Genomic DNA, 15243 nt, shown 5'->3' with positions numbered 1-15243 from the left:
TATTTGAATTCAATTTCATTTTTAAATTTCACTTGATGAATATGTAGATCTTGATAATTCCAGTAGTTTTCGGGATCGATTTTCACAATCTAAAACTATTCTGAAAACTAATTGTTTTATAAAAAATAATTAATGCGTCATGTCAAAATCTTACCTAGTCATGTCTACACGATGTCATTTAATTAGAGAAGAAGAGCGCGTTCGAAAAATTGATAAATTCTAAAATTTACGTATTTACTGTCCAAAATACAACTCACTTAAAACGACAAATTGTCGCGACGTTCATCATTCAAGTATTTGATAAAGTTGATGAAAAAATGATACATTTATATTCTGTCCATTTTTACAAAAAGCGGTGCTTCGGTAGTCGAAATATCTTAAAAGAACCACTTGAATTTTACTCTGAAAATTTTAAGACTATTAGGCCTTTAATAATTTATTCCACACTAGTTGACCCGGCAGACTTCGTAGTGCCTCAATCGAGAAATAAAAGACCTAAACTTTTGTATAAAATAAACTTAAAACAAACAAAAGAAATCCGTCCGACGGGGGACACATCAATGGGAAAACAAAATTGTTTTTTTTACTTAGTTCCGAGCATTTTCATATTTACCTAAACCTTTAAAACCTTCTCTGGACTTCCACAAATAATTCAAGACCAAAATTAGCCAAATCGGTCCAGCCGTTCTCGAGTTTTAGCGAGACTAACGAACAGCATTCATTTTTATATTTAAAGATAGATTATATCTAGATCCGTTTCTGCAAAGTATTTCTACATGTGACTGTTAAAACGTAAAAGTCTTGTTAAACAAAGCGCGCGGTAACTCTGTAATCTCGTAACGTGTCCACCGCAAATGAGATTTTTTTTAAACGCTCCACTCTCCACCGATTCAGTATTCAATTAGGACGCTTGGCATGTTTACAGCCCAAGGATTTATGGCACACCCGAAAATACATGAACATAATAAAATTACACACGAGTTGTTCTTAACTTGACATTTTTCAGATTCTCTCTTGTAATTAATTAAAGTTGGAGCGTTGTGTTTTTTAAAATGGGGATTTATTGCGCTTTATCTTGTCTGTTCTCAATTTTTTTTTATTGCCTTTGTAGGCAGACGAGCATACGGCCCACCTGATGGTGAGTGGTTACCGTCGCCCATGGACTTCAGCAATGCCAGGGAAAGAACCAAGCCGCCGCCTACCGTTTAATACTCTCTACAAGCCTCGCTTGAAGAAGGACATGTCATAGCGCTCGGGAAACACCGCGGAGGGGAGCTCATTCCATAGCCGGATGGTACGTGGCCAAAAAGACCTCTGGAAACGCACTGTGGATGACCGCAGTGGCTCCAGGTAGTATGGATGAACTCTACTCAATTGTTGAATTAATTTAAGTTTTTATTTTATTTTTATTGTTTAGATGGGTGCACGAGCGCACAGCCCAACTGATGTTAAGTGGTTACTGGAGCCCGTAGACATCTACAATGTAAATGACGCCACACACCTTGATATATGAGTTCTAAGGTCTCAGTATGAACGGCCACCCCACCCTTTAAGCCGAAACGCATTACTGCTTCACGGCAGAAATAGGCAGGGCGGTGATACCTACCCGCGCAGACTAACAAGAGGTCCTTCCACCAGTCATTACACAAATTATAATTTTGTGAGTTTGATTTTTATTACACGATGTTATTCCTTCACCGTGGAAGTCAATCGTGAACATTTAATTTTGTTAAGTGCGTATTTCAATATAAATTTTTGTACTGCGGGGCTCGAACACCGTTGCATCGCCCGATACGAATGCACCGGACGTCTTATCCTTTAGGCCACGACGACGACGACAATTAACTATACCTTGAATAATGATATTGATTTGTACGATTTATTATTATTGGACTAGTTTCTTGAGTGATTATAATTAAAGCATTCACTACACTTGTACGCCAATATTTTTTTATTGACATTGTAGTCAGGTATAGGATTCACCTCGTGAAATGGTTACAGTCATTAATACAATTACAATCCTACGATATAACTGTATAAGCTGCTACTTATTTTATTTTGTATTTACTTGCACATTTTTAGTATTTATTTGTATTTAATCGTTTGTAAGTCTATCATTGTATTTATTTTTCACATGTGTATATAAGTATATATTTTTATGTAAGTTTATTAAGATATAGCACCATCCATGCTAGTTTGCTTATTGCTCTCCCTGCAAGGTTGCCTGGAGGAGCCAATTTATGTCACCGTCTATTATTTGTTATACTCTGCTACTATGTTTACTCTGTACATGTGGTGTCAAATAAAGAGTTATTATTATTATTATTACAGAGCCACAGCCAAGCCTTTGCCTCCTGGGAACAGATATCGAATATTTTTAGTTAAGTTGAGTACAAGTTTGCAAATTAATGTAGCTTTTATGATAACAAGCGACGCGAGTGGAAAATTAACTTGCTTCTGTGTATGTAGGGATAAACATAAATATTTTAGACAAACCTAACAAAACTTTATAACATTTTCCTAACAATATATTAAGTTTGGTTGTACCAGAGTATAAATTAAAATATAACATTGACTTGATTTCTGTATAATAAAGGCGTGGAATCTCTCGGGAATGTCGAGATCAAATCATTACAGTTTATAGAAGGAATTTTCGGGGAAGACGCCTCAGGGCATCGCGCTAGTTGTAATCTGGCGAGATGGTAATTGTAGGCTTATGTGCGCACTGAGACACAGAACTTGTTAAAGTGGGCAACTAAACAAAATAATCTTTATAATCTTTTTTTATGTTTAACGGTAGGCAGCGGCTTAGCTCTGTCCCTGGCATTGCTGACGTCCATGGACGACGGTAACCACTCACCATCAGGTGGCCCTACCTGGCGTTCGTCTGCCTACAAGAGTATTAAAAAAAAGTTGACCTGGAATCTAAGTTTTTGGTGTTTTGAAACTTTTGTCCTAGATTTTCTTCGGGAGAAACAAGTTACGCTCAGCGAAGCTCACACAGTCTTCGTGTCTCATAATACCAAGACTCGAATCGTAACATCTAGAAGCAAAAAGAAACCTAATAAAAACAGCGAATGAGATTGTAAAGACTCGTAACGAAGTTGGCGGTAAAGGGTTAAAAAAATATTCAGAGTAGATACTTCGTAATTTGAAACGATATGGAAGCTTTGCGTTCATAGTATAACTTGTAATTTTAGCTCCTAGCTAGACTAGCTTGTTCCTGTAATATGCGTATCGAAAAAAATGTATATAGAATTAGGTCATTCTTAATTAATAATACTAAATATCTCTACTTCAACCAAGAATCCAACTAGGATTCCGTGGTACATTAGTTAGAACCACTATCAATGAATTCGAATAATCAATGAACCGACTCGACGATCAATACCTATATATACGTGTTCACACTGATACAAGGGTCATGCCAAATAATGTGCAACCACACGAATTTCAGATTCATCTACTGAACCGTATTAACCTTAAACCTAAAAGAAAACCTAATCCTAAGTTCACAGAGCGTGATACATCAGGCCTTTTGGATATCAGGCCCAATATACATTTACGTCTATCTCGAACTAGAGTCGAGTATTTTTGCCAGTCATACAAAACTACGGAACATTGATATAATCTAATGCCGAGCTCCAGATCTAGCGAATCGAGAGAAAAATTAAGAAAACGAGACTACTAAAAGAACTGGTAGTTTATTGTATCTTAAGTGTCATCTTGTTACAAAGGTAAAAAACTAGAAAATGTCCCTTAAGGTTGTATAAACAACACGCTCGTGTGTACTTAAGGCTCTGTTGATGTGTCGTGCCAAGGCCACCTCGAGCGATGACGCTTTTAATTACCGAAAGCTATCCTTCACTCGGATATGCTTTTTAGGGGTCTTTAGATTTTTATATTAGCATTATACTCTTATGTGTATATCTCTTGTTTCCATAGTACAAGGAATGCTAGTTTCGGCACAGATAACCGTGTACGGTTTTTACCTGATTATTAATTTGACATACTTAGCTGTTATATAAGCTTTCTTATCTGTTGGATCTGAATGTTGGGCGCCGAAAGTAAAGCATGAAAGAGGAGTGGCAGAGATGCGAATGTTGAGATGGATGTGTGTAGTGACAAGAATGGACATGATAAGGAATGAGTATATCAGAAGAAGTGTGAAAGTAATTAACAAATTAAAGTGGGGACGGTTAGCGTGATATGGACATTTGATGCGTAGAGAGAAGATGCATGTGACTAGGAGATGTATCTAAATGGTAGTGCAAGGTCGACCGAGGAAGACATTGACGGAGTGTATGAATGACGATATGAGAGAGAGAGAGGAGTGAGTGCTAAGATGACGGCTGATAAAAGAGAATGGAAGAGAAAAATTAGCTGTGCCGGCCCCACCTAGTGTGATAAGGTGAAGAAAAAGAAGAGATATAAGCTTTCTTATAAATAAACGCTATCTGATGCCTTATAGGTGACCTAGAATAGCACCAACTAATTTCTGATTGCGGTTGTCGTAAAGGCAGCTGAGGAAGTCAGCAGAGTGGGCTGCAGGTCATAGATCGTTTTGTACATCCACAGGGTGGAACATTATGTTCCGACCTGTGACTCTGACCTGTGATTTCTGTGGGTTTCGATAACTACTTAACAACAGTTAAATAGTGTGTGCTAGTGTTGGAGCAATAGGTGACATCCTCCAACGAGAGTATTTTAGGCCAATAGCCAATACATTACCGTCAATTGTTTGTTTACACGATTTCTTAATAAGAAAGTAAGCACGTTTATTTATCTGGTGTATTCTTTTATCGGATAATGTGTTCACAATCCCAAAACTGCCTTCACATTTGAGCCAAAACTGATTCTGTCTGGTATTAATGAATAACTAACAAAAACGAATGTAATTTAATTAAGAAAACTTCAAAAATATATGAATTCAGTACAAAAACTTTATTAGCAAATACCAGAAAGGTTCATTGGACAGTTATGGAAACAAATTAAAATTTAAGCACGCTCGCGCGGTGCCAACTATGTGCAGTGCTAGCTTTACATTCTGGCAGCCATTGTGTATCGAATTACACAACTGGATTCCGTTTCGAATAAGCCGCAGTGATCGTTCATTTTTCCAGTAACACTCTTTTTAAATGACGTCGTCTATAGACTTGTTATGATCGAATCACAAAATGGAAACATCTCCGTTCAATACAAATCTCAACTAAACTACCTTATGAATAAAGTTAATGTTTGTTCTCTAGAAAGTGTTTCTTTTTTTTTATATTCTTATATGAAAAGTTTTGACAATATTATGTGGGTTTTTTTTTTATATCTGACGAGTGTGGTGTCCTAAAATAGCAAGCATTATTGCGCCTCCGGGTTCCATAAAAATTGTCTAAGATATTCATCAGAGCGTCAAAGGCAGCGGTCTCCGAATATTATTATACCAGTATACCGGAATCGCCAACTGATTATAGTGGAAAATTTGATAGTCCCACACGAGTAGGTTCGTCCATGCGTTCTGGTTAACAGATGATGTGACTAATGGCCATTTTGCTTCGACTTCGACGCTGCATTTCAAGGCGCACGCGTTTCGTTATTTTGACATATCAACTCATCTGCCAAGTTACGATTATAAGAATGAAGAATAAAAGATGTGTGGTGTCGTGGGACCCCGGATAGGAAGGAAGTTTCTTATTATAAAAATATTAATTTAAAGTTCTATTCGAAGTATAAAGAAAATAAAACTGGAGGTTTCGCACCAACCCACGGTCATTCGGTAACGTGTGAATTTATTCTGGTACGCTTTTTTCACGGTTGTTTGCATAATGAATGATAAAATAATATGTTATTTTTGTACGTTATTACAAAGTAAAGTCGTACACTGTGTACATTACTAAATAAAATCTTACGTTACGGACGCTTTTTCCCGGTTAGGGTACCCCTCCGCATAGTCTCATAAGAAACTTCGTTCCAAAATTAGAAAATCTTTCCGATCAGTTTATTTCGATGAGGAGTAAAAGTTTAAAGTTATCGTAGTCTGCCGTAATTTATAAATGAAGTAGATTTTAGCCGTTTATAAATAATGATCTAGATTTTAATGAACCGGAAGATTTAGATTGAAAGATCCGAGAAAATGCATAATGATGCATTTTCATAAAGTAATGACTTTAAACCTTAACCGAGGTGCCTAATATAATTTTTTTAAATAAAAACAAAATGAAATCATACCCGTATGACCCCGCAAAAAGCTACTGAAGGCATACCGAAAAACAAGTTCACTGCGAAATCCAAAACGTGACTTGTTTGAAATCTCAGGTAATTTTTAGAATTCGCATGACTCCAGTGGGATGCTTTAATTTTTTTGGGTTCCTGTGAAATTAGACAAGCATAATACTACTACTACTACTACTGCGCTGGCGCTATGACCCCGGAGTGGGTCTTGGCCACAGACAATAAATGTTGCCATTCATCCCAGTACTGCGCAACGCCTTGCCAGTCTGACACATGGAGAGAGAGTCGAGCATTTTAAAGCACTCAAAAGAGAGTAGTCACCGGACAGCACCAAAAAAGGGTATTGATTTTAATGAAAAACCTATTTTGATTTTATATTGCCCATATGAATGAACGAGCAAACGTTCTACTTATTGTTAAGTGGAAACGCATTACTGTTTCACGGCAGAAATAGACGGGGTGGTGGGGTACCACCGGGTGAGTCCAACCGGGGACTTACAAGAGGTCTTACCACCAGTAATTACGCAAATTAAAATTTACGGGTTTGATTTTTATTACACGATGTTATTCCTTCACCGTGGAAGTCAATCGAAAACATTTGTTGAGTACGTGTTTCATTAGAATAATTGGTACCCGCCTGGGATTCGAGCACTGGTGCATCGCATAACACGAATGCACCGGACGTCTTATCCTTTAGGCCACGACAACTTCGTTGTACTATATAGAACTCAAGGTAGCGGCATTTACGTTGTTGACATCTGTGGGCCTTGATGTTATTCTTGGTGATATCTATATTTACCGGAGGTAGCCTGTTAACGCCAGATGAATCGTGAGATCGATCACCTGTCTAAGATTTTTTTTAAAAAAATACCATCTTTCTTAACTCAACAACTATTTTTAGTTATTAAAACTACACTTCAAATCAAATTATCGTTTCCAATCCCTTCACGCGTCCACGAACAGTAATCAAAAGACCATTTCGTACACAATCTGAAAGATTCAGTGTATTGCCAACAAAAAACTACTTTCCCTCATAGAAAACTATTGCGAAACTTTTCTAATAAGGCGTCCGTTGCTATTGATTTCTTCGACTCCTTGATAACAGTGTATGTAGCGGCTGTCCAGAGATAAAAACTTGGTCCTTCGCACCAGCAATTATCAGATCTGTCAGCCACAGAATAAGGAAGTACCGAAAAAAATATATTGTTTTGCTCTTTTACTTTTAACCAAAATGAACTGCGGCAGTTACTGAAAGCCACCAAAATGGTTCCACCTAGTAATACCTTGCTGAAACATTGTGACGAACTCGAAATTGTATTCAATTAATTTTATACAGTTGTCCCATTGGACTCTAAAAAGATTGAGATGATAAGTCAGAGATATGATATTTCAACCATGTAATTGTCTATTAATCTAAAGATGAACATAGAATTAATCGACCGTTATCTATGTACATTATGTATTTCCCTGTTATGCTCAAATAATTATTAGGTATATTTTTATGCTTGGTATTAACACCTGGTGTTAAGTCCGGAGCCCATAGACATCTACAACTAACCACCACCCACCTTGAGACATGAGTTCTAAGTCTCAGCTTTTACAGTACAACGGCTACCCCACCCTTTAAACCGAAACGCATTACTGCTTCACGGCAGAAATAGGAAGGGTGTGGATTCACAAGACATCCTACCACCATTAATACAGTTTCTTTTTGGATAATTCCCTTAAAGTACTAACATCTTAAGCACTCGTGCTAGGATAATTTGGGAGCCCCAATTTCCAGTTTAAATCCAGTTGTTCTGGTTTAAACAGTTAAACAGCTAAGGCCAATACGATAATTGCGATTCACGATATGGGATTTGTGGGTACCAGTAACTACATAGGTTTAGAGTAAGTCGGGCTTTAAGTTTGTCAGTCACAGGTACTTGTTTTGAAAAAAAAAAATACTTGCCCCATGATCTGAACTCTAGTTTATTCATTCGATTACTGGATACAAGTATACCAGCAAGATACCATATTAAGCCATGGCCTGTTTGTTTTATCTCTTAGAATCCGAATAATTATTGGCATCCAATCTGTGCCAAAAGAACTCGAGAAATCAATGAGTCCAACTTCTCGGCTAGGATAATTAACAAAGGCATTGGCCCGAATCTTCGAGAGGAGTATTAGGTCGCCATCCTCTCAGTTGTGACCCTCTTAACTGGCCGCTTACCTTGCGATGTCTTCGTTGATCTATCTCTGATTAGTTTTTATTTATGGTCTACATAAAATAAATTGAGTGTGAATATTAATGTTTGATTCAATCTCACCAATCTTGAATTTGAATAAAAACAGTTTTAAGGTTTAATTCCGGCTTGATCCTTTGATAAAATAAATTTTATCTAGTTTCCCACAGCAGCCGTGATGCATGCGAACATGCTCTAAGCCATAATGAATTATTATTAAATTGATACCCACGAGATCAAACTGTCAAGCTGTTTTCGACAATTTCAAGAATTTTTTTTTTAAATCGAAATGCTTCACGGACCATGAAATTTTAAGTGCCTACCGGACCTCATAGGAATTGCTACATGTCTGCCGCCACCCGCCTTCAAAAGTAAAAATTATACTGTTAAATGGCAATCTCAACCCTCAAACTCAATATGACCGCTTCCCAGTAGTAATATAAGACAGGATATGACATAGACAAAAATGGACACACGAAGCGTGTATTACTGAATTAATGTGAATATGTAGATTCAAATGAAAAACATCCATAACCAAATCGTCCTCTATTTTTTTTACGTCTCCATATTAAAAATTGCATTTCCCATCGAAACAATACGAAGTAGCTACAGCCATATGAGTTTGTTCACAAAAAATAACCCGCTTAACAATTAATCGCGTCCGTAACGTAAAACCTAAGCCTTTATTACTGCAGGAAGCAGAACGGCCAATTTAAAATAGGCATAACACTAAATTAAGTAGTACAAAGGCTGTTTATTCACTGCCCCGAAACATACACTCGCGATCTCAGCAAAGAAGGCAATAAAAGTACAGTCGCATACACAAAGCGAATCTGCGTTCGGCGTTCATACAACCATAATTTGTCTGAAAGAGACACGCTGCCTATTCAGTGTTCGGTAAATTCTGTAAAACTGCCTTATTCATGACACCGTCCCCTTATGGCTTGGCAGCCGTAGCCTTTAATGCTAATGCCGTGTTGTTTTAGGATTCCTTGAAAGATACAAACCACTGCAAATTTCCATTTAGGTTATTTTTCAGGGTAAATTGAAAGTCGGGCCTAATCATTTCGAAGCAATTTTTTTTTTTTTTTTTGTGTAAACATTAACCAGTTAATTAACTAAATCCAATCGCGTTGTTTGGTAGGTACTTCTTAATGACGTAACTATGTATAAGCGGATGGTTTGATGCAGTAAAAACCTAAAGAGGAATATTTAACCACACATTAGGCAACTTTAATAATTAATGTACGAGCGTTTTGACGTTTACCTTTAAAACATGCAAAAAGGGTTCGCTTTTCAGACCGCCACGAAGCCATTGTTATATGAATATTAAAACAAAAGCCGTAAAATTTTGGATAGGCCCCGATTATTGTATAGTGCGGTACAGGTGCGTTTCGCGTCATCATGATTGATGAACGTTTATGACGCACGAAAATGACTCGCTTTCACGTTTTGTATTGAACAAAATGGGTACCTACAACGTCCAATCTAATTCAGAGCAGTCAATGACTTTGAAAATGTTTTTTTGTTTTTTAATTTCAATGGATATTGCTTACTCGGCTCCTATTTGCAAACCTTCACGACATTTGTCGTAATTTTATGTTATCTGTACTAATACTATAAAGAAGAAAAAATTGTTTGTTTGTTTGTATTGAATAGGCTCCGAAACTACTGAAACGATTTGAAAAGTTCTTTGACTGTTTGGAAGCTACACTACACACTTTAAAAAAATACCTAAAATATTCTTTACATCGCGTGCCCTGTGAAAACTATTAATGATAGAATAAAATAATGTACTACGACTTTGAAGAACACATTATTAGTTACGAAAGGTGTCGCGACAGCATATGCCTATTATAGTTATGCCGCAATAAGTGTTCTTTTATTTAAAAAAATTAAGCAACGTTGAAATTTTTCTTAAAGACCCGAGCGGAGCCGGAGCGGGCCGCTAGTTAATAATATATTTTTAAATTCATATCTTCAAACAAAAGTCGCTTTGAAGAAACGTGTGAATTTAATTAAAAAAACAAAATAATTCAGCTAACATTTTTTACTGCCTAAACAAGAGTTATTTAAATTTTCCTGGTATAGCATATTAATGTATGGTTTCCTTAATGGGAAACTAAGACAAAGAAAAAAATACTCGTGTTTATGCTTGTAAAATAAGCTGAAACCCACATTCTGCGAACGGTATAAAGGCGTTTGACCAAGCCTTTGTTACCCGACCCCCGCTGAGTCCTGATGCCTTTTACTTCTCTTTGGTTCTGAAGATAAAAGCCTTGCGATGTCGATTTTAGTATAACACCCTCCACGAAATACTCTTAAAAGTAATGGCTTTCTCTATTTAAATGTCAATGTTTCTTGAAGGTCCTTTTTTAATTTATAAAGGCTCACTGTCTCGAAACAAATCTCGTAATGCAGCCGTTTCGCAGTTATAAAAGGCCCTTTGATTTTCTTTTAAGCCCCATTTGCCTAATTTTGATTAAATCCGTCAATCTGAGAAGCCTTTTACAGGCAGACTGTCAATAAAAGCACTTATTTGCCACTCATTCCGAAAACATCTTAACTTCTTAAAAATAAGCCGCAATTCCTTTAAAATGTTTGAAACTCCGAGAACTTGAGCGATTTATCAGCACTGACAAACCCCCGGCAATAGTTTAGCCATTTTGTCGTCCGAAATGGGTTTAACGAAGTATTGACGATCGCCAGCGGCTTTGTCTTCATCTGACGTTTTAGTGATCCATCTAGTTTCGCAGTTAAATGGATTTTTCATTTATACAGAAACAAAATCAATCTTATTGTATTCGTCAGTAGCAACATTGATCGTTTTAGCAGTTTTTTAGATCAATGCCTCACTGTCAGTACAGATACAGTTATTGAAATAATAATCTAAAATGGATTCAAACAAAACAAATTACAAAAACCACCCAACCTAACCAACCAACCCTATCCAACATAACCATATGTTCAATTCGTAAACAAAAAGAAGCAAATTATAAGGTATTCACCCTTCTTCAATGCATTCAAAAACCCCATTAATTTCTCTTCGGCTATGTCTAGACACGAACAAACAAAATGAACAGAGTAGATAAAATTAAATCTTTTTTTAATACGAAGATGGTATACCGTTATCAAGGGCATATAATCAAGTCGTGAATGGCGAAACCCTTTCTTGTCCCTTAACCTCGTTTCGATAAAATTAATTACCCTGTCTTCTACACAGATTAAGTCCGAGGACGTCCAAGTTTGTTATTTTCTGCTACTTGTTTTTGCTTTGCTAGTATTGTTGTCGGGCGTCGCTTTCTTGTCTTTGTTATGGGTCGGTACTATTGCGTATCTGTAGCTTTGTGATGATTGGTTCCCAATAGTCTGTGAGAAAAACGTTAAGTTGATTTTGGCAGAGTTATCGATCGGCTCAATTGCGCTTAATGATCGGCAATGGAGGACGCAGTCCAACAGCCAAAGGCGTGCATAAGTTTTTTTTATTTTTTTTATTGCTTAGATAGGTGGACGAGCTCACATCCCACCTGGTGTTAAGTGGTTACTGGAGCCCATAGACATCCACAACGTAAATGCGCCACCCACCTTGAGATATAAGTTCTAATGTCTCAGTATAGTTACAACGGCTGCCCTACCCTTCAAACTGAAACGCATTACTGCTTCACAGCAGAAATAGGCAGGGTGGTGGTACCTACTCGCGCGGACTCGCAAAAGTACCGGTACTATAAACTATTAAGTGCAAGAAATGGCGAGGCGATAGTGTTGTAGTACGCACCTAAGACCTAAATCCCATTCGTATTGCTTTTATGAAAAATAGCTATCGTACTTCATAGCAGAACTCACGCGTAAAAGACATTACTAATTAATACGAGGACAAAGCTAGAAGAAGCATTTATTTAATAGCATTAATGTATTATAGAATTATATCGTCATTGAAACAATATCGGAATATCATAATATATTAGAATAAAAAATTAAATATTATATTCATTGAAGCGTTTCAAAATTCACACATAACAAACTTCTATACATATAATATTTCATACACTAAGTTCTTGCATGTATACAATATAACAAAAGTTTTTTTTTTTATTTCGACACACGTATTAAAACAAAATATTTTACACGTAGACGCATTGAAAATTCTCAGAAATCCTTTCAACAGATATTTCAGATTTTTAACTTTATAATCCATTTTCATTTTTATCTGGAATTAAATGTAATAAAAAAGAACTAAATAAGTTAAATTGTTCTTAGTCGTAAAATAAAAGCAATACTATAAGCATTTTGATGCTTCGAGAAAAATCTAATTTATTTTATAAGCGAACCTTGTGTAGTATTTTATTTCGAAAGGTTAAACATTTCTCTTGATGTATTGTCTTCTGTATTAAAAAATTCAAATTGTTGAACAGTAAAAGTTTTATGATTCGCTCAAAATTAAATCTTTTTTTAAAGCTTGCCTATTCAAATGTAATCCAAAGAAATACGACACAATTTCAATGACTACTCAAAAAAACTTTCCAGATAATTGGCACGAATACCACTGTTTGCAATTATTGCTATTATTGAAATTGTTTGACGCAAATTATATATAACATAAATCAATAAATAATATATTTATATATGTATGTAATAGTAATAATTATTATAAATTATGTACGTACTGTTAAAAGTGAGACTTTACAACTCACGTCTCAAGGTGGGTGACGGCATTTACATTGTAGATGTCTATGGGCTCCAGTAACCACTTAACATCAAGCGAGTCGTGAGCTCGTTCAACCATCTAAGCAAAAAATAAAAGAAAGAAAGAAAATATAATCTATATAAAATTTATAAAAATGAATTGCTGTTCGTTAGTCTCGCTAAAACTCGAGAACCGCTGGACAGATTTGGTTAATTTTGGTCTTGAATTATTTGTGGAAGTCCAGAGAAGGTTTAAACGGTAGATAAATATGAAAATGCTCTGAAATAAGTAAAAATAACAATTTTGTTTTTCCTTTGATGTGTCCCCCTTCGGACGGATTCCTTTTGTTTGTTTTAAGTTTATTTTATACAAAGGTTTAGGTCTTTTATTTATCTATTGAGGCACTACGAAGTCTGCCGGGTCAGCTAGTAACAATATATAACATAAACATTGAAAATTGAAAACAAAAAGTGTACTGCTCGCATCTCGTAAATAACTGCCAGACGTATGTATGTACGTTTGGATTTTATTCGCACGGCATCTTCACAGATCGCTTGTTAGTTCCGCGCGATTACACGCAGCGTCACCTCAGCTGTGCCGTTACCGCCGCAACGAATCAAGTAATTTACGACGAGAATCCCTACTGCGAGAATAACGGCCTATGAATAATTTCTCGCGCATAAACGAACGACGGGATTCCAAAGCAAATAAATACGTGAATGAAAGATGAATTTTTGATATGAGCATGATCGTCCTTAAGTACGAACTTGTGTTCGATGATACTTATTAATGTTTTTTTTTTACTTAGATGAGTGGACGAGCTCACAGCCCACCTGATGTTCAGTGGTTACTGGAGCCCATAGACATCTACAACGTAAATGCGCCACCCACCTTGAGATATAAGTTCTAAGGTCTCAAGTATAGTTACAACAGCTGCCCCACCCTTCGAACCGAAACGCATTACTGTTTCACGGCAGAAATAGGCAGGGTGGTGGTACCTACCCGTGCGGACTCACAAGAGGTCCTACCACCAGTAATTACGCAAATTATAATTTTGCGGGTTTGATTTTTATTACACGATGTTATTCCTTCACCGTGGAAGTCTATCGTGAACAATTGTTGAGTACGTATTTCATTAGAAAAATTGGTACCCGCCTGAGATTCGAACATCGGTGCATCGCCTCAACACTTATGCACCAGACGTCTTATCCATTAGGCCACGACGACTACTACTAATATTTATGATAATTTTAATTATAACGTATTGGAGTGTTATTAAGACAAAACATTATTGTACCTGTTAATTTACTTAGTACGTATGCGGATATGAACTAATAAAATCCAATCTGATTACGTTCAAGCTTGGACTAAGGCTTGCTTGGCCGTTTAAGTTTGAGCAACAAAAAATAATTCAATTAAAACCATTTTGAAGTCGTCGTGGCCTAGAGGTTAAGACGTCCGGTGCATTCGTATCTAGCGATGCAACGGTGTTCGGATCCCGCAGGCGGGTACCAATTTTTCTAGTGAAATACGTACTTAACAAATGTTCACGATTGACTTCCACGGTGAAGGAATAACATCTATATACTTAAGTATATAAAAATTAATTGCTGTTCGTTAGTCTCGCTAAAAATCGAGAACGGCTGGACCGATTTCGCTAATTTTGGTCTTGAATTATTTGTGGAAGTCCAGAGAAGGTTTAAAAGGTAAATAAACATGAAAATGATCGGAATTAAATAAAAAAATAAAAAAAAAACAATTTTGTTTTTACTTTGATGTGTCCCCCGTCGGACGGATCTTTTGTTTGTTTTAAGTTTATTTTACACAAAAACTTAGGTCTTCTATTTATCGATTGAGGCACTACGAAGTTTGCCGGGTCAGCTAGTCGTGTAATAACAATCAAACCCACAAAATTATAATTTGCGTAATTACTGGTGGTAGGGCTTCTTGTGAGTCTGCACGGGTAGGTACTGCACGGGTACCACCACCCAGCCTATTTATGCCGTGAAGCAGTAATGCGTTTCGGTTTGAAGGGTTGGGTAGCCGTTGTAACTATACTGAAACCTTAGAACTTATATCTCAAGGTGGCTGGCGCATTTGCGTTGTAGATGT

At 36.6% G+C, this 15243-nt stretch overlaps 1 protein-coding gene across 2 annotated transcripts in view; it reads right to left on the bottom strand.

The window, feature by feature from the left end:
- LOC101742203 (suppressor of lurcher protein 1) overlaps positions 1-15243 on the bottom strand; it is a 151661-nt gene that overhangs the window by 16363 nt on the left and 120055 nt on the right. The window lies entirely within an intron of this gene.

This window comes from Bombyx mori, chromosome 6, assembly GCF_030269925.1.
Source record: "Bombyx mori chromosome 6, ASM3026992v2".
NCBI classification, from domain to species: Eukaryota; Metazoa; Arthropoda; class Insecta; order Lepidoptera; family Bombycidae; genus Bombyx; species Bombyx mori.
The sequence above is the reverse complement of the archived record's forward strand: the minus strand, read 5'-3'. Positions and strand labels throughout refer to the sequence as shown.